Raw genomic sequence first — 20,027 nt, forward strand, 5'->3', positions numbered from 1 at the left:
GTTTCAAGTCCACACTGTTCCTCTGTGTACCAGCTATTATGTCCTGGCCACAGAAAATGCTGCACAGATTAAAAACAAAAGCAAAGACATCTTTACCTCGAAGTGCCTACCCCTACCCAGAGGACACTCACTGGTTCCCCTCCTCTGATCCTTCTCTGTTCTCTCTCTCATTTCTAGGAATTGGAACTTTGGGCCTCTGTGTTTCTCTCTTCCAAGTCTGGGAACTCCTGAAAAGTAAGAACCACTTTTTAGACTCATCTGGGTATCTCCTTGACCCCACATAGAATCAGGCCACTGGACTCCTTTTCAACCATTGTTTTCCCATCTCCACTGAGCTGTAGCTCTGAGCTTTCTGATGGCACAAGTGAAAAGCTATTTAGTGTTCTTTCTCTGTGTTCCCCTGTCTAAAAAGGAAGGAGTCCTCTTAATAATACGTGTACACTTGTAGCATGCATTCCCCCGTAACATCCCTGTGACACAGTGGGGCTGGATGACTGGGACTCCGCTTCGTGGTGAAAGATCATCATGGAGCCAAATTCTGCTTTATCAAGACAGTAGGAAAGTTAGCTTGATGTGCACAAGCTAAACTATATCCTCGGAGCCTTCTTACTTAGTTTTACCTTATCTACTCCTTCATTTGCATTCTTCTATTTGCTCAACCACCCCAGACACAAAATCTCCTTCTATTTCTCAAGCTAGCCAAATACTATCACCCCTCAAGGCCTTTGAAATTTTTGTTCCCTCTGTTTGAAAGAGTCTGTGTTGGCTAAAGCAAACTATACACACACACACACCCTCGTGAGTAGTAAATTAAATTCTGAATTAACTAATGAAAAGTTAAAAATAATAGTTACAAATAATGTAAGTTAATAAAAAGGTTTAATAAAAAATAAAAAATGAAAAAAAGTTAAAATCTTGGCAGTGAATGGAGTTCAGATAGATGCAGTTGTTCTATATCTCAGCCTAGATTTTTCTTGCCTTCCAGAGTTCTTGCTGGGGACACCCAGATGGCAATGAAACTGTCTATGCAGTATACACTTCATCAAACCTGGTATGGGAAGCTGGCTTCTTTCTAACTACCATCTCTTTATACATAGTCCCATATCATCATTTCAGAAGCACTTCAACTAAGAACCCCTCAATCTACATTTAAAAGAATGTTTATAAACAGTGAGCTTTCCTGGTTGTTGAACCAGATTAAACATCATCAAAGGCCAGGTGTTTCTGAACAATACCTGGCCAGAGTGTATGGCATTCTGGAACCCCTCTTCTCAGACTATCAAATACTTCTTCTTTAGCCAAGATGCAATGTTTTGAAAAAGGTAAAGACAAAGGGTGATACGCAGTAGAGGCTCTCCCAATAGATGATACTCAATAATCATTTTCCAAAGTCCCTCATATTCTATTCCTTTCAGGGCTTATAATCTGTCACTTTTTGGGATTCATTTCACCTGATTCTGTGTGTATGTATGTGGGTGTGGATGTGTATGTGCATGTGTGTTGTGTGTGCGCATGTGTGTTGTATGTAGTAGTTTCCACATATATGGAGATGACTATAGACTGTGCATGAAGAGTTGAAGAAATTTGAGACTCTAGATCCCAAATCTATGTTTGCCAAAATATGTTCCAATTTGTTCCAACACTCAACTCACTTTCCTAACAACGAGTCTTAGGTTTTAAATATTTTATGACTAAACTCTATAACACATTCCTGTTTACTAAAAGCGTGGCTTTGGAATCAGTCTGGGTTTAACTCATGACAATGCCATGATACCTTGGGAGAGTACCTTACAAATCTATGATCTACTCTGTAAAATGGGATCTCTCCTGTATGGATTAAGATACAATGTATAAAACAGACAACAAAGTGCCTGATACATGGAGGTGGTTGTTACTGTATAATTGCTCGTATATTACTATAAAATACAACATCCAAGAATATCAGTCATTGTTCAAACTTATAGTCCTGTCTAATTTCAAACTATACATATTGTACATTCAAAGCACATATACCTGTGTGTGTGTGTGTGTGTGTGTGTGTATGCACAACATATATTGATATCCATTTTTTTTTCTTTTTTAGAGACAGGGTCTCACTCTGTCACTCAAGCTGGAGAGCAGTGGTGCAATCATAGCTCACTGCATCCTCAAACTCCTAGGCTCAACTGACCGTCCCAATTCAGCCTCTGGAGTAGCTAGGACTACAGGTATGTGCCACCACATTTGGCTAATTTTTAAAAAACTTTTGATAGAGATGGGGTCTTGCTATATATCACTCAGGCTGGTCTCAAACTCCTTGTTTCAAGTGATCTTGTTTGTTGCATACCAGCTATGTGACCACAGATAAGTTACTTAACCTCTCTGTCCCTCAGTTTTTTTAATCTGTAAAAGAAAACTAACAATAGTACCTCTAATACAGCTAACATAAGGATTAAACAATGTCTGGCACTTGGCAAAATTATGTAAGTATTGGTTATTATTATAATTACTACTATTTTATCATGTGGTGATGCAGTGAATAGAGAAAATCAAATGAAAACAATAGTAGAGATTAAAGATGTCAGATGTACCTCCTTTATTTAACCTAATTTCTGCAACAGATGCTCGTCTCTTAATCTCAACAGGGAACAGATTTCACAGCCCAGGAGCATAATTACAGAAAACGCTGGCTCCTGTGGTCACAAACTTATACTCAGGGCACACTGAGTAACTGCCAATTCAGACCTCAATGGGTGACTAGGGCATATGGTGATAAAGGATCAGTCAAGAGTATACTGTAATGTTCAATAAATGCCAACGGCTTTGTGAAATTAAAAATAGAGTTTATCATGCTGCTCCATCAATAAGAGGCTACAACATCTAATGTATAACCTGATAAATGTCTCATTTCTTTTTATTTCCTTCTCTTCTTTGAAATTAGGTTGACTGTATGTTGAGTATTTAACATGTGCCAGACAATGTGCCAGGTAGGGAGGTAAAATTAAAACAGACATATCCCTGCCCTCGGGAACATACAGTCTATTGGTTTTTTTTTTTTTTTTTTTTTAATGGAGCTCTCTGCTAAGTGGGTTCTCTTGTAGACTGAACCATGCCAGGACCTCAGACTTCAGTGCACATAAAGCGTGGTCTGTTGTTGATAGCATAGCAACTGTTTTTTCTCTCTGTGCATTCCAATCTCCTGTTCTTGGGCCTGTCCACCTCTGGGAAGTTCCACTCTCTCAAGATTTTCCACCATATGGTGGGATGGAAGAGGAGATTGCATTCCATCAATCACTTTGGTTTTCTTCTGTTAAGGGATTTGGTAGGAACTATTGACTGGAGTGAGATGTAGGAATCATTCATATGCCAATGCTCCATTTTCTTTTTGTCTCCAGGCACATAGGATTGGCTGTCTGTGAAAATAAAGCCATAAAGGTCAATAGGTTAATTCTCAGGTTACAGGAACCAATATTCTTTGTTCAGCTAAGACTCTGATTGAACTTTCTTTTGATTTTCGTCTCTTTTTAGAATAGTCAGTTACAGATCATAACTCTGTCTCCACTGGGAGAGAGTGACAGTAAGAAAAAGTTGAAATGCTGACTGGAGTAAGAAGAAATAACCAACTCTGCATTATATGAACACATTTCTGGCTAGGTTATTTAGAGAGTGGACATCTTTAAGTACATTTTGCACCACTGAAATGCAACTCCAATACAGCCTAGAGTTCCTCTGTGGTGAATAAAATCCTCTGAGACGTTCTTCCTGTGAAGAATGCTGGGCTATTCTTATTGAAGTTACTTTAGGATATCACTGAAATTAGACATAGACAATAGAAGCACAGTATGAGGAGATCCTGGGCACAGAGTATGCAGTTTAGAGAACTCCCTCTGGATGCTTGGACTTTCTACTTTGTTGATGCAACTATGGCCCACTGGGCATTTGAGAACCCAGGTGCAGTCTTTCTGATTCCCTACTTTCTTTGTTATTACATTCCATCCCAGCTTTTGTAGAATGTGGCAATAAATTGTTCTAAATATAGCTTAAATTACATGGGCTTTTCCAGGGTACTTCATGGATTTGTGTGTGTATGTATGATCTAAAATTCTTTCTCATAAGTACTAAAAGGTGCCAGAATGAAAATGAAGAAACGGAATGAGGGTCAGATATTTTAATTTCTTTGAACTTCTCTTTCAACAGTGAGATAGATAGATAGATACACACACGTGTGTGTGTGTACTCTTTGTATATAAAGCAGTATTTGAATAGTTTCTTTCACTCTTTCATCACTTCACCACTGAGCCCAATTTGTAGTGAAGGAATATTTCTTAAAAATATATGTGTGTACATATTGTTTACATATAGAGTACACACACACACACACACACACACAGAAAAAAGAATCTTTGAAAAGTATTCCAGCACTATAAATTGAGCTCAGAGATGAAGTGACAAAAAGGTGAGAAACTATTCAAGTACTTTGGAGATGGACGCAAACATGATTCATGGGTGTCCACGTTTAGCTCTGTGTACCAAATCTATTTCTGTCCTTTAATCTTTTTGTAGGAACCATCAGTAATCTATGTTAGGATACATACAAGAATAAAGAAAACTCCATTAGAATCCCTTTTGAGGTCTCCTCCCCAACCAGGTTAGAGAGTAATGAAGCCAGTAGACTGAGAAACTGTGTCCTTAAACAACATCACAGCTAGGAAGCAATTTATTATGCTCCCCTCTAGGCAATGATGTTTACCTTGAAGAATGTTAGACAGACAATCCTTGAAGAGAGCAGACTCACTCCCCACAGTGTCTCCTGTCCAGACTGTGCCTCATTTTTTAAGTGCCCAGCATTGGTAATGGACAGGCAATAGTCTTCTGATGGTAAGCAATTGTCTTTTCATAAAACTGTAGAAAAAAGCCAAGGGCAGTGAGTCCATCTCTGGATAAGGTACATTAGCTCAGTTTTGGTCATCAGTAATCATGTATTGGGTGACTTCTGTGTGGTCTTCCCCGAGTAGATAAAATGAAGAATGCAGAAAATATAGACGTTCTCACTAAAGAATTTACTTACAGAATTTTAGCAAAGTGAGGCACACAGCAAATAAGTTAATAGTCAATGTTCATAAATCTCTTTTTAAGTTTAGAAGTGAGACTTTAAAAACATAGATAACAAGAAACAACATCAAAAACTTAAGGAGTAAACTAGATGGTGTTATAAAGGAAATATGCCAACATTTTGGTGGACTGATCTGGTTATCAACACTGAGTGTACCCATAAATATTTTTCCTTAAACAGTGACCTGGAACTGGCAGGCATTTGGTGTGAAGGTGCCTCCTTAAAGAATGCAGATCAGAACCTCCTTGGGTGTTGTGGCCCAACTGTGAGCCATGAGCCTCCAGTAGCTTGGCATCACCTGATTTACTTCCTGAATCAAAATATGCATTTTAATGAGATTCACCAGGTGAATCATGAGCCCATCAAAGATCGAGAGGGTCTTTGTAAATATATGCTCCCTGTATGGATGTAGTTTATAACCAATAACAATTATGGATAGGAGCATAACCCTCATGAATGTTGAAGTACAAAAAATTTCAAGGAGTATTTAGGATTCTAACAATATGGCAGAACAAGATAACTAGGCAACTAGAATTATCAGATAAATGTAAAAACAAACCAAAGCCAACCAAAAAACCATTTCTCTAATGCATAGTTTAACTATTAATAAAAAAGAAAAACATCTAGATGCTAAGAACAAAAGTAAAACTGAAAACAAGAATTATATACATGTGTTGAATATGTGGTTGTTCTGTAGAAGATCTTGAATGGAGTGATCAGCTAATAGCTAGTAAACTACACTTTCATTTCACCTCACTTGAAGGGCAGAAGTGAAGCATTAGCTCCTTTCAAGCTAGGCATTTGGTAGTGAAATCCCCTCATAAAGTTGGGGCCTTTGAAAGACATTGTCACCAGAGAAAAAGTAGCTTCAGGTTCACCCCACTTGAAGAAAAGAGCTGGGCCCTTTCAAAGTAGGTATTTGATAATGATATCCCTTTATGAAATTGAGGCCCATGAATGGCTTCAATCTCAAATTAGACAAAATTTACCCAGCGGAACAGGGAAGATAGAGACTTTCCTCTCTCACTAAGAGATTAGAAATAAAAAATCAGTTTAATGTTTGAATTTTTGTTACACATACAGCTTATAAATTAAAAAAAAAAAAAACGCAGATTTTAATAAAAATTGGTCCCTTGCTGGTGATGCTACTGAGGTCCTGCCAGAAACAAACATAAAACCACTCTTGCGGGATACTCCTACAACATAGACTACATGTGTTTCCAATGAAAAAAATGAACCTGTATAAAATAATGTCAATATAAACCATAAAATATCTAAAAAATTATCAGTTTTATGTTTACGACTAGATTATGGAATGATTATAGTCTTATGCAGAAAATAAAATTAGTATATTTATCATGATTAAGATGTTAAATTAAGAAATAAAATCAAATGAAATGATCTAGGACTGAAGAAATAAGAAACAGATTTAGATAATATTAGTAATTTAAACTATAAATAAAATTAATGTATTAAACAATTATTTAGTCACAACTAAATAATGAGCAAGGAACTTGGTGATTGATTAAATTATCTAGAATGAAACAACAAAAGAATAGGAGAATGAAAAGAAAGGTTAAGGTAATATGTAGGACACAATGAGGATCAACATATATTAGAGGAGTTTCATCACAAGAGAATATAGAGAATTACTGTAAGGCAACTTTCAGAGAGAATATGACTACACAGATCCCAGTATTTATATTTTTTAAATGGGCAGAATTAATAAAAGTAAATACCCAGGCTCATTGAGGTGAAATTGCAAAACACCATAGCCAAAGATTTAAAAATATTACTGCAACTAGAGAGAAAAGACAGATATTTTCCAAAGAAACCAGAATTAGATTGACAGAGTATACAATGTAGGAAAAAAAATGAAGGAAATTATGTCTTTGTAGTGCTAACAAAAAATAATCAATCTAGAATTATATACAAGAATAGAGTATCACAGTAGGGAAAATGTGAAGTAAAGGTATTGAAGACTATGATATTTCACTGAAAGAACTACTAAAGTCCTCATCTTGAGAAACAAGAAAATTGATCTCAGTGGAAAAAGTGGAGTACAACAAGCGTGAGTGAGCAAAGAATGAGTAAATCGTATAAATCAGTAAACCAGCAAAGCATTTAATGTTCAAAATAGCCACCACCATAATAATAATTTGGGGAGAATAAAAAAAAAAACTAGGTAGAAAGTAAAATAATAGACAAAATAAGGTAAGATAGGAGGGCTATAATTACAGTGTTTTATGGATATTTATTTTACAAATGGCAAACAGAATTGTTAATTCATTTTATACTTAAAATGGAGATTCTGTGATAATGGTTTAAGAATAATAACCACACATGTGGATATAAATGTAATTTTGCAATTAGTAGAAAGAAATGAATGAAAATTATCAGTCCTACAGCAGGCAAGATAAGAAGAAAGCAAGCAAAAAAAAAAAAAAAAAAAAAAAAAAAGAAAAAAACCGCAATGATGAAAAAGCACAATAAAATACTGGCAAAATAAATCCAAGAATATCATCAGTCACACTAATTATAATTTTTAAAGATGTCAAAGTTTATAAAAACTTTCACATTAAAGTTATTTAGCTGTACATTGCTTTTAGGAAATATACATAAAACATGATAAAAAAAAAGTTGAACTTCAATGAAATTAAGATTTGTAAAATGATTTTTAAACAAATGAAAATAAGAAGTTAGTGTTTAACAACATTACACAAAAAGATTCCAATGCAAAAAAATTATATAAAAGGGGCCAATACATTATTATAAAAGGAACACATAGTCTTAATGTGAGAAAAAAAAATCTCAATGTTTTATATACTGAAATAATGAAAGTTTAGAATTTTTTAGGTTAAATAAAATGTATTATCAAAATTAACACCCCCTGTTCTTCTGTTCTTTTTATTATGTGGCAACTGGAATGAATATATATATATATATTCATTCATGTGTGATTTGCATTATATTTCATTCATTCGTTCATGTGTGATTTGCATTGTATTTCTCCTCGACAACACTGTTCTGTACTGTTTTCTGATAGGTTAGAGAGCTGGTCCATGGTAGAGAAGTTCATTGAGGTGGTGAGAGCTCTGAAGCTAAGAGCAGTCTGGCAGGAAAACCACATCTTTACATTTTTACTTTTTTAAGGCCAGAGAAAGAGGAACAAGTTTTGGTTTCAGGTGTTTTGCAATGGAAAGGGTGCTCAACTGCGTTAGGAGGATTTCCTGCCCTAATTCTACTTGGTGTTGCTCCTTGGACCTCTGTACCTCCTGACACATGGTAGTGACCAGGGAGGCTCTAAGAAGAGTGTTCTTTATCTGGTCTACTGCCCACCTTCCCCTCCAATATTCATGTTTCCAAATGATGATGTCTGAGTTAGGTCCGGATATGGCCTATCATTTTCTAACTAGCTTGTAGTTTTCTCAGAGAAAGGAATTTTGGGGTAATTTTTGGAATCTTCTTTTGTTCCAATCCCATCTGCACAACATGTAAGATGAATAATTCTGTTTCTTGGATGTGGGTGACTCTGTATTTTAATTTCCAGGCTTATTCCATTTGACAGATATTAAAATTCTTCTTGGCATTTAACTAACAGGAAAATGATGTGGACAGCATAATTGATCAGTAACCTTAGTAAAATATGATTCTTTTGTGCAAGTCAGCTTAAAGCAGAGAACAATTTTATCTCCCAGAAGACATTTGGCAATGTCTGGAGACATTTGGCATTATTATAATTTGGGGAGGAGGTGCTAACTGGCATCTAGTAGGTAATGGTCAGGGATGCTACTAAACATCCTACAGTGCACAAAAAAGCCTCTTACAACAAAAAATTACCCAGCCAAAAATGTTAATTAATGCTCAAACTGAGAAAAATTACTGTAAGGTAATCTGATAAAGACTATATGAAATGTTTACACATCTATATAGAATTTTAATATATATTTATATTGAATGCCTAAGCAAAAAAGTACAAAAGTCTTAAGTGTACATCCCAATACATTTTCACAAAATTAACACATCTGTGTAACACATTAGCCAGTTCAGGAAATAGAGCATCACTAATACCCAAGAACCCTGCTTATGACCCAGTCCAGTCAGCCTTTCTGACCATAGATCACCACTATACTGACTACTAATATCACAGATTAGGTTTGCCTGTTTTTGAACTTTATAGGAGTTGAATCATAATATGTACTTTTTGTGTGTTTGCCTTCTTTTATTCAACTTTACATTTTTACAATTCACCCATGTTGCTGCATAGCTATAGTTTAGTCATTCTTATGGTTGTATAGTATTCTCTTCTATAAGTATTGCAGAGACTATTTATTCACCTTTAAAGCTCAATTGAATGGTTTTCAGTTTGGGGCAGTTAAAAAGGTGCTACTCTAAAAATTATATGTATAATTTTGTGAAATATGCACACAGTTTTGGGGGGCATGTGCCTAGGCGTAAAATTGCTGGGCATCGGGTATACAAACATTCACCTTTATTTAGTGAACATTGTCAAACACTCCCACTAGTATGTATGAGACTTGATTTATTTTTAAATATCCAGTACAGATGTTTTTTGTATGTATGCACATATTTCCCAAGCTTGATATCCACATCTTGAGCACCAAGCTAGTTGGGGAGGAGAAAGAGCAAAACCCAGTTTCATATCTTTCCAGTCATTAGGTGACTAAAATGTGTTCTAATGAGTAACTGTACTGACCCTATGGGTCCCAGGGAAACAGCATCAGCTGTGGAGAAAGCGTGTGTCTATAAACCATTTGAAAGAAGTCGTTCTTTGAGACCGTTGATTTGTTCTTACTGCCTTCTTGTAGCCAATTTAGACAAGCAAAACCAAGCTCTGCAATCCTGTTTTGACAAAAATAACTGTAAGATTTTGATAGGCTTGCTTTCTCTAAATGTCACCCAAATGTCTTGCCTCTGACGCCAATGCTCTTCTCACTATACTGGGCTATTTCACTGTACATAGTACCTTCTCCTGCACATCTCTATTACCTTATGTTCAAGTCCCTCGGACTGTAATATACTTGTATATAAAAAAGTCTCTTGAATTCTTTAGATAAGAAAACCTTGAGAAAATAAAGGTATTATAAACATAGCAGTATTGATACTGTTTTGATTCCTCCAACTATTCTTGATATTATACTTCCTTTCTAAATGTCTTAACTCTGGAACTTTTCCACTTTCATATAAATTAGCATCACAATCTTATAAACATGTTTCTATTTATTGAATCCCAGGTCAAAGTCATTATACAACAAAGAACAACAGTTTTCATACCAGACTGCTTGCATGCATGTAAATTGGGGCTCTCGCCAAGGAGGTAATGAATACAATCTCAGGTTTCATGAGATGAATCAAAAAATAGAAAAACTAATAACATAATTTTCATATCTCAGAAAACCTAAGTCAGGGTATCTTTCTTCTCCATAAGACTCGCCTTTTAAATTTAGACATGATGTATTAAGTGATGTAAAAGTAAATCATACAGGAAAAATCCAAGACTCTCTCATGCATGAGAGAAAGTGAATTTTCATTTTTTATAATGGCCCCCTTACACCATGATGATTTACATCAAATCTCATATTCCTGGAATAACAATTATACCAGGAGATAGTAGAGCACTGTGGTCAGAAGCATTGAGTCTAATGATCTGGTTCAAATTTTGGTTCTCAAACTCAATAGCCATGGGACTCTCAATAAGTTACTTAACCCTTCAGAGTCTCAGTTTCCTGGGCAGCAAAATAGAGGAAAATAGTGGCATCTATTCTGTGGCTTGGGAAAATTAAAAGGCACTGTTCATCATATGCAGTTAGCTTAATGCTAGGACGCAGTAAGATCCCCACAAACAGCAGCGGCTGCTGTGGGGTGATTGACAACAGTAACAAGGACACAGGCATTACTATTCATGTTTCTCTTGAAGAGGTATGCCATCAACTTATGTTATAGTGACTGTGAAGCCTTATGGAGAAGGTAAATGAGGGGGATCATGGCTGAAACACCTTAAGTCAATATAGCCACTTTTACAATTGGGAATCTGTGAAAAATAGTATGATATCCTATTGCATAAGGCAATGGGGAGGAGTGATTAAGAGATTGATTCTGGAACCAGTCTTAGTAAATTCCTGTTCTGCCACTTTTACTTTCTGTATAATCTGGGCAAGTCATATCATCTCTCTTGCCTATACAATGGGCCCTTGTGTCTCAAGGCATGTGTTTGCATGTGAGTGTGTACATATGTGTGTGTTTAGTACATATGTCATGCTATTGTTTTGAAGACTAAGTCAACAAGTCAATATGTGGGGGCACCTGCAACACAGCATGGCACATAGTAATTGTTATTAAGTATTATTATAATTATTGAACTGACATGAGATAGGGTACCTTCTTGAAAGGTTACTTTCTGACTATATAAGGAAATGACAGCAATTTCTGAAGAAAGATATAAAGAAAAGTGACTCCACTGCTGTCACCTCAGGGTTGAGTTCCCGTTCGGGGGCTAGCTTTTTGCGTGGACTGCTGAAGGGAGTGTTCAAAAGCACATGAGCTTGAATTTGGCAGAGGCTTGGTCCCAAGCTATTGGAAACATTGACGGGAGTGACAGAACCTGTGAAAAAGGTCATTTCAAAACTGCAAGCAGTTTTTCTGTTTTTCTAGAAGTTGAGAATTGAACACAGTGTTGACGCAGACTATTTCTAAATTCTACGGCAAATCATTGCGTGCGCCTTTCAGTTATGCAAATCTAAATCACAGGTCGTAATTAGAAAAGGAGGTGTTTGAGAAGCTGTAGCTATAAGGAGCTAAACTGTTCTGCATGATCATGGAAAAGGTCATTTGTGTAGTAGGCAGAATAGCATTTCTGTAGGCTGCTGCTTTGGGAAAAACAGTTTATTTTCTAAGTCTGGATTTAGATGCCTACAGAATACAGTTTATATCTTGTGTCTTATATTAAGTAGCTTCTTGGAGGTGGTCAGGCTCTGAGACCCTGGGACTTTGGAAAAGATATACAGGAGTGAATCTCATTTTATCCTGGAGGAAAGGCCCTAAAACAGCCCTTTATGTTATAAGCTAAAGACTGAAACCCCAAATCTGTGAAACTTTGAAAATTAAAGGGGCAATCAGTTTTTCTTGGTAACTTGGAAGCAAGGGATACAAAAAAGCAACTTCTCTGGCTTCCCCAGTCTCCCTACTGTCTGCTATCTGTGTGCCTCACTTGTAAAGCAGGACGATGGTGTTCTCCTATGAGCGCTCTGTTGAAATTGTGAGGTAAGAATCTGTTCATATGAGAGTAGAGCTCACCAGTGTCTGCCTTCCTGGGATGAAGTAGATTTTGAGACAGGAAATAAATCTTAAATCTTAGTCTGGAGGTGAGGAGGTGATACCTTCATCTCCTTAGGATTCTTTGCTTGGGTCTTGTCTCTGAGGAATCTAGCCAATTTGAAGAAGTTTGGGAACAAAACTAATTTCCCTTACCACTGAGACAAAGAGTCAGCCTTGAAGCAATGACCTGGTGCTGGGACCTCTCAGAACACCCATCTCTAGTCTGCTGTGAATTCAGCTCTGTGGGTACTTCCCTTCCCTGAAATTTGGGGCTTCAGTCAGGCCTTGTAAAAGAGCTGTCTGTCATGCGTAAGAGAGGAAGTAAGGGACAGGAGTACCTAGTGTTAGAATGAGGAGCCTAGGCCTGAGGGAGCTCTTAAAGTTTAAGTCCACAGGAAGCCATCTCTGGCTGGGGAAGGACTGGACTCCTGACAGAGATCAATGAATGGTAAGCAGCTGCCTGACACCCTCAGGGCAGAGAAGAGAGGCCCAGGCTGAGGCACACCAGGAGCTGTGAGATTGGGAAAAGACGATAAAGTGGATCTGGGTTCCAGATCCCCAACAGGTGGTAGGTATTAAGAACACTTCAGTTTTTCTGGTGTAGTGTAATTTCATTTTTACCTACAAACAGGTGAAGCCTCATAATCTCATGGGTGTTGAGATTGTGTCAATTTTCATATTGCATAACAAAGGGTGAAAGCAATCAATCGAAAAACAACCAAACGGCTAAACAACTTGAAATGGTTAGACTTTGTGTCCCCACCTAAATCTCATCTTGAATTATAACCCCCATAATCCCCACGTGTCAAGGAAGAGGCTAGGTGGAGGTAATTGGATCATGAGGGTGGTTTCCCCCATGCTGTCCTCGTGAGAGTGAATGAGTTCTCATTAGATCTGATTGTTTTATACGTGTTTGTTTGTTCCTCCTGAGTTCATTCTCCTTCCTGCCACCCTGTGAAGAAGGTGTCTTGCTTCCCCTTCACCTTCTGCGATATTGGTAAGTTTCCTGAGGCCTCCCCAGTCATGCAGAACTGTGAGTTCATTAAGCCTCTTTCCTTTGTAAATTACCCAGTCTTGGGCAGTTCTTTATAGCAGTATAAGAATAAACTAATACACCTCCAAAAGGTTGATTGCCTGGAACATGAAGAGGACTACCTACCACATTGTCACTGCCTCACCAACAGGGACTAGTCATTCTTACCAATTCCTCTCGCTACAGTGTGTTAAGTAAATAATTTTTCAAACTTGTATTTGACTAAAGAATAAACTTTTTTTAATAACTTAGCACATAATAGCCAGAGTTCTGAAATTCTAAAGTACGTCTTACTGAACATTTTATGCTGAAAGTCTCTGTGAATGAAAGCGATTCAACCATGTATCTGGGATTTTAAAAGGGCTGACATATACATGAACTTTTTTTTTTTTTTTTTTTTTACAGGTTTTTTTTTTTTTAACCGTTTTTAAAAGTCCTGTTTTACTTTCTAATTGTGCAGTCTCATTTAGAATACTTTTATTTTCTCTAATTTAAAGATGTTACCTTCTAAAGACAAATGAACTTGAGGAGTGATATCCTTTCCTGACTCTGTTTATGACTACTGCTTTAACTCAAGGGCAGTTTTCCTGGGTGAGATGTTTTCCAACACACTTCCTTCTTTCCCTTTACCATATTCCCCTTCTCTGCGCCTCTCCCATATTTCCTGCATCCCCAACAGCAACACACACATACACACACTGTGTCCTTTGCTGTTTCCCTCGTGTTAATTTTTAATTTTTATGACTACATAGTAGGTGTATGTTTTTATGGGTACGTTAGATGCATCGATATAGGCATACTGTGTGGAATAACTACATCAGGGTAAAATTTTATCTTTGGGGCTTTTGTGTTGAGCTAGATTACAGAAAATACTTTTGTTTTGGAGATAAAGTGTCAAATTACCAATTAAAATGAAATCTAATGCTTTCATAAAATTTTGTGGTACGTGTGCCTATTTTCCCAGCAATAGCAAGAACATTCCTATATGTTTTTAAATTAAGGAAGGGAGAGGCATAAAGAACAACTTTGAAAAGATTATTATGTATATTAAAAGAGAAATTTCTTCACCCGGTGGCTGTGTGGTGATGAGAAAACAGAAACCAAACAGCTGATAGAATTAGAATGTAAAGCATTTGGTTTTCTAGAGACGTTTGGACTTTATTTGCAGCTAATTAACATGAAGTCTTCAGTAGGCATGACTCTTTTCTCAAATACAGCTAGTTTTATCACTTAATATTCATAATAAATATGCTACAGTATATAGAAATAAACTCTCTAGAGAGCAGCAGGAAAATTAAACCACCAATTTAAGGAATCCGGGTTTGTCACACAGTCTCTACCCTTCAGCATCCAGGGTTCAGTAAGCATGAAGGCTGACACACTGAACTGCAAGTAATAACACGGTCACTCCCATGGAGCAAATAGGTCAGGGCTGCAGGCTGGATCTTCCGAGACCAGCAGAGCCCCTAATTCCAGGCACACAATCTCCCACAGTCTCGACTCTTGCCTCCGGTCCTAACACCTGTCCTTAGTCTCCAAGTTTCTTCAGTAACATTAACCTTTCTTCCTTCTCAATTTCTCGCATATGAAGAGCTGCAAAGCTCCATGTTTCCTTCTGTTTTCTAGCCCCTTTCTGAGCAATCTCTGTTTTTTGTAGGGCATTGAAGGGCCACTCTGGCAGTAAAGCAGATTGTTTTAATTAGGTTTGATTACTTTGTAAACAAATCCTAGAGGATTGGGAAAAGCAATCGCTAAAAGACGTATTGAGTTGTTTTTTTTTTTTTTTTAGAACTGAAACTATGAAACAGTGTGGCTACTCACATTAAAAAGGGAGGCTTTTCTACTTTCTCCTTTGTAACATAGAGTAAGGGATTGCCTTCCTTGTGAAATTCACTGCCTTCCCACCCCTCATCCCACATTTTTCTGTTTTCTCTTTCAGGCCAAACTAGAATACGGTGGGTGACCACCTCCAGGGACAGCAGGCTCACAATTGTGCAGTCAGTTACAATTAAAATATATGCTTTATGCTTGCTTGGTTTGTTTTCAGCATAACCTGAAAACTCTTAGATTGTGCCATTTGTTCAGTGTATAAGGAGGAGCATATGAGATAATTTATAGCTGAATGAAGAAAAAGCAAAGATATAAAAGTTCTCAGTTGATGGGAATGCTAGTTTACACAATAGGTTTGAGAAGAATTTTATTTTCCTCCACAGATTAGTGTTAAGGACTTGGATCTAAGTTTACCAAATATGAAAAGGTTAAGATAAGTAGAAGCAATATTAACAGCAAATTTCTTCATCTAAGTAGTTTTCATTTTTAATTTTTGGGGGTGCATAGTAGGTGTATATTTTTATAGGGTACATGAGATTTTGATACAAGCAAACCATGTGTAATCACATCAGGGCAAATAGGGTATCCATCACTTCAAACATTTATCATTTATTTGTGTTACAAATATTCCAATTATAGTATTTTGTTATCTTAAAATGTAAAATAAATTGTAGTCACCCTCTTGTGCTGTCAAATAATAGAGCTTATTTGTTCAAACCATATTTTTTAACCCATTAGCTATCCCCACTCTTTTCCCCCCTCTTCACTACCCCTCCAAGCCTCTGATAACTGTCATTCTACTGTCTCCATAAGTTTAATCGTTTTAATTTTTAGCTCCCACAAATGAGTGAGAACATGTGAAGTTTGTCTTTCTGACCCTGGCTTATTTCACTTAACAAATGTCCTCCAATTCCATCCATCTTGTTGTAAATGACAGAATCTCATTCTTTTCATGGCTGAATACTATTCCATTGAGTATATGTAGCACATTTTCTTTATCCATTCATCTGTTGATGAATAGTTATGTTGATTCCAAATCTTGGCTATTGTGAATAGTACTGCAAAAAACATGGGAGTACAGGTATGCTACAGTATAGAAATAAACTCTTTGAGTATAAATAGTATAGACATATCTCTTTGATATACTAATTTCCTTTATTTTGGGTATGTACCTAGCAGTAAGATTGCTGGATCATACAGTAGCTCTATGTTTAGTTTTTTGAGAAAACTCCATACTATTCTACATCATGGCTATAATAATTTACATTCCCACTAACAGTGTTCCCCTTTATATTTCACCAGCATCCATTATTGCCTGTCTGTGGATAAAAGCCATTTTAACTGGGGTGAAATGATATCTCATTGTACTTTTGATTTGCATTTTGCTGATCAGTGATGCTGAACTCATTTTCATATCCTGTTTGCCATTTGTATGTGATTTTTAAAAAAATGTCTATTCAGATCTCTTGCCTATTTTTCAATTATATTATTAGTATTTTTACTATATAATTATTTGAGCAGATCTCCTTATATATTCTGATTAATCTCTTGTTAGATGAAAAGTTTGCAAATATTTTCTCCAATTCTGTGGGCTCTCTCTTCACTTTGTTGGTTGTTTCCTTTACGATGCAGAAGCTTTTTAATTTGTTGTGATCTCATTTGTCCATTTTTGCTTTGGTTGCCTGTGCTTTCAGGGTACGACTCAACAAATCTTTACATCCATTACAAACATCATAGAGAGCTTCCCCAATGTTTTCAGGTAGTGGTTTCATAGTTTGAGGTGTTTAATTCATTTTGATTTTATTTTTGTATATTGTGAGAGATAGGGGTCTAGTTTCATTTTTCTGCATATGGGTATTCAGTTTTCTGAGCACCATTTATTGAAGAGTGTGTCCTTTTCCCAGTGCATGTTCTTGTCGCCTTTGTTGAAAATGAGTTCACTGTAGATATGTGGATTTATTTTAGGTTTGCTTTTCTGTTCCATTGGTCTGTGTGTCTGTTTTTATGCCAATACCTTGCTGTTTTGGTTACTATAGCCCTGTAGTATGATTTGAAGTCAGATAATGTGATTCCTCCAGATGTTTGTGTGTGTGTGTGTGTGTGTGTGTGTGTGTGGTTTTTTTTTTTTTTTTTTCTCTCAGGATGGCTCTGGCTATTCTAGGTCTTCTGTGGTCCCAATTAGGATTATTTTTCCTACTTCTGTGAAGAATGTCATTGGTATTTTGACAGAGATTGCACTGAATCTGTAGATTATTTTGGGTAGTATGAACATTTTAGCACTATTGATCCCTCTAATCCTATGAACATAAAATATCTTTCCCTTTGTCATCTTCAGTTTCCTGAAGCAATATATTATAGTTTTCATCATAGAGATCTTTCACTACTTTAGTTTATTCCTAGGTATATTATTTTATTTATTGCTATTGTAAATAGGATTTGTTTCTTGATTTCTTTCTCAGATTGTTCACTGTTAGTACATAGAAATGCTAATAACTTTTTGTATTTTGATTTAGTATCTTACAACTTTGAATTTCTTTGTCAGTGGTAATAGTTTTTGGTGGAGTCTTTAGGTTTTTCCAAATATAAGATCATATAATCTACAAACAAGGATAACTTGACTCCTTTCTTTCCAACTTGAGTGCCCTTTATTTATTTATCTTTTCTAATTGCTCTAGTTAGGACTTCCAGTACCATGTTGGATAACAGTGGTGAAAGTGGGCATCCATGCCTTGTTCCACATCTTAGAGGAAAGGCTTTCAGTTTTTCCCCATTCCGTATGATACTAGCTCTAGGTGTCATATATGTCTTTCACTGGGTTGAGGTATATTCCTTCCATACTCAATTTTTTGAGAGTTTTTGTCATGAAGGAATGCTGAATTTTATCACATGCTTTGCTTTTCCGGAACCAATTGAAATGATCATGTGGTTTTTGTCCTTCATTCTGTTGATAGGATGTATTACATAGATTGATTTGCATATGGTGAGCCTTTGTTGAATTTTTTGCATCAGTGTTTATCATTTTGTTGAATTTTTTTGCATCAATGTTCATCAGTGAGATTTCTTTTCTTGATGTGTCTTTGGTTTTGGTATTGGCATAATACTAGCCTGCCTTCTAGATGAGTTTGGAAGTATTCACGTCCCCTCTATTTTTCAGAATAGTTTGAGTAGGATTGGTGTTTGTTATTCTTTAAACATTTGGTAAAATTCAGCATAGGGTCCTGGACACTTCTTTCTTGGGAGACTTTTTACTATGGCTCCAGTGGCTTCAATTTCATTATTTGTTATTGGTCTATTCAGGTTTTAGATTTCTTCATGGTTCAATCTTGGTAGGTTGTATGTGTCTAGGAGTACATGCTTTCCTTCTATGTTTTCCAATTTATTGGCATATAGTTTCGCATAGTAGTGTCTAATGATCCTTTAAATTTAATTTGCAATATCTCCTTTTAATCTCTGGATATTTTTTAAATTTAAGTCTTCTGTCTTCATTTCTTAGTTGTTCTGGATAAACGTTTGTCAGTTTTGTTTATCTTTTCAAAAAACCAAATTTTTGAAAACATAGTACTGGAAGTCCTAACTAGAGCAATTGAAAATAATTTTTCAACTTCCTTTTGTGTATCCATTACATGGGTTTTGATTTGAGATTACCATGAGGCTTACAAATAATGTCTTACAACCTATTATTTTAAACCGATGACAACTTAACCCTGATCGCAAAAGCAAACAAGGAAAGCAAAAACTAATAAAAATTATTTTAGTTAGACTAATAAAACTAAAACAGTTATCGTTGATACATTTTGTTGACTTTTTACATATTGTTGTTTAAATTTCATTTATTTCTGCTCTGATCTTTATTGTTTCTTCTGTTAATTTTAGGTTTGATTCACTCTTGCTTTTGTAGTTCTTTAAGATGTATCTTTAGGTTGTTTACTTGAAGTTTTTCTACTTTTTTGATGTAGACACTTATTGCTGTAAACTTTCCTCTTGGTACTCCTTTTGCTGCTTCCCATATATTTTTGCTGTTTTGTGTTTCCGTTATCATTTGTTTCAAGAAATTTTTCAATTTCCTTCTTAATTTCTTCATTGACCCACTGGTCCTTCAGGAGCATGTTGTTTAATTTCCATGTGTTTGTATAGTTTCCAAAATTGTTCTTTGTTATTGATATCTAGTTTTATCCAATTATGGTCAGAGAAGATACTTGATTTCCAATTTAAAAAAAAAATAAGACTTTTTCGTGGCCTAACATATGCTCTATCCTTGAGAATGATCCATATGCTGAGAAGAATTTGCATTCTGCAGCCATTGGATGAAATGTTCTATAAATATCTATTAGGTCCATTTGGTCTATAGTGAAGATTAAGTCTGATGTTTCTTTATTTTCTGTTTGAAATATATATCCAGTGCTCAAAGTTGGATGTTGAAATCTCTATCTATTATTATATTGTGGTCTATCTCTTTAGCACTAATAATATTAGCTTTATATGCCTACTCCAATGTATATACCTACTACAATGTTTGGTGCATATATATTTAAAATTTTTATATCATCTTGCTTGATTTACCCATATTTCATTATATGATGACCTTCTTTGTCTCATTTTAGTTTTTTTCCTTGAAATCTATTTTATCTGATATAAGTATAGGTACTCCTGCTCTTTCGTGGTTTTGTATGAACTATCTTTTTCCATCACTTTATTTTCAGTCTCTATGTGTCTTTACAGATGAAATATGTTTCTTAT

The 20,027-nt window shown here is 35.9% G+C and overlaps 1 long non-coding RNA gene across 1 annotated transcript in view; it reads left to right on the forward strand.

The window, feature by feature from the left end:
• The first annotated feature begins 985 nt into the window (after positions 1–985).
• LOC126958198 (uncharacterized) overlaps positions 986–20,027 on the forward strand; it is a 105,837-nt gene continuing 86,795 nt past the window's right edge. Inside the window, exons 1-2 of the long non-coding RNA XR_007727138.1 lie at positions 986–1,051; positions 2,084–2,207. This is a non-coding gene — a long non-coding RNA (uncharacterized LOC126958198). The remainder of the gene's footprint in view (positions 1,052–2,083; positions 2,208–20,027) is intronic.

This window comes from Macaca thibetana, chromosome 7 (assembly GCF_024542745.1).
Source record: "Macaca thibetana thibetana isolate TM-01 chromosome 7, ASM2454274v1, whole genome shotgun sequence".
Taxonomy (NCBI): domain Eukaryota; kingdom Metazoa; phylum Chordata; class Mammalia; order Primates; family Cercopithecidae; genus Macaca; species Macaca thibetana.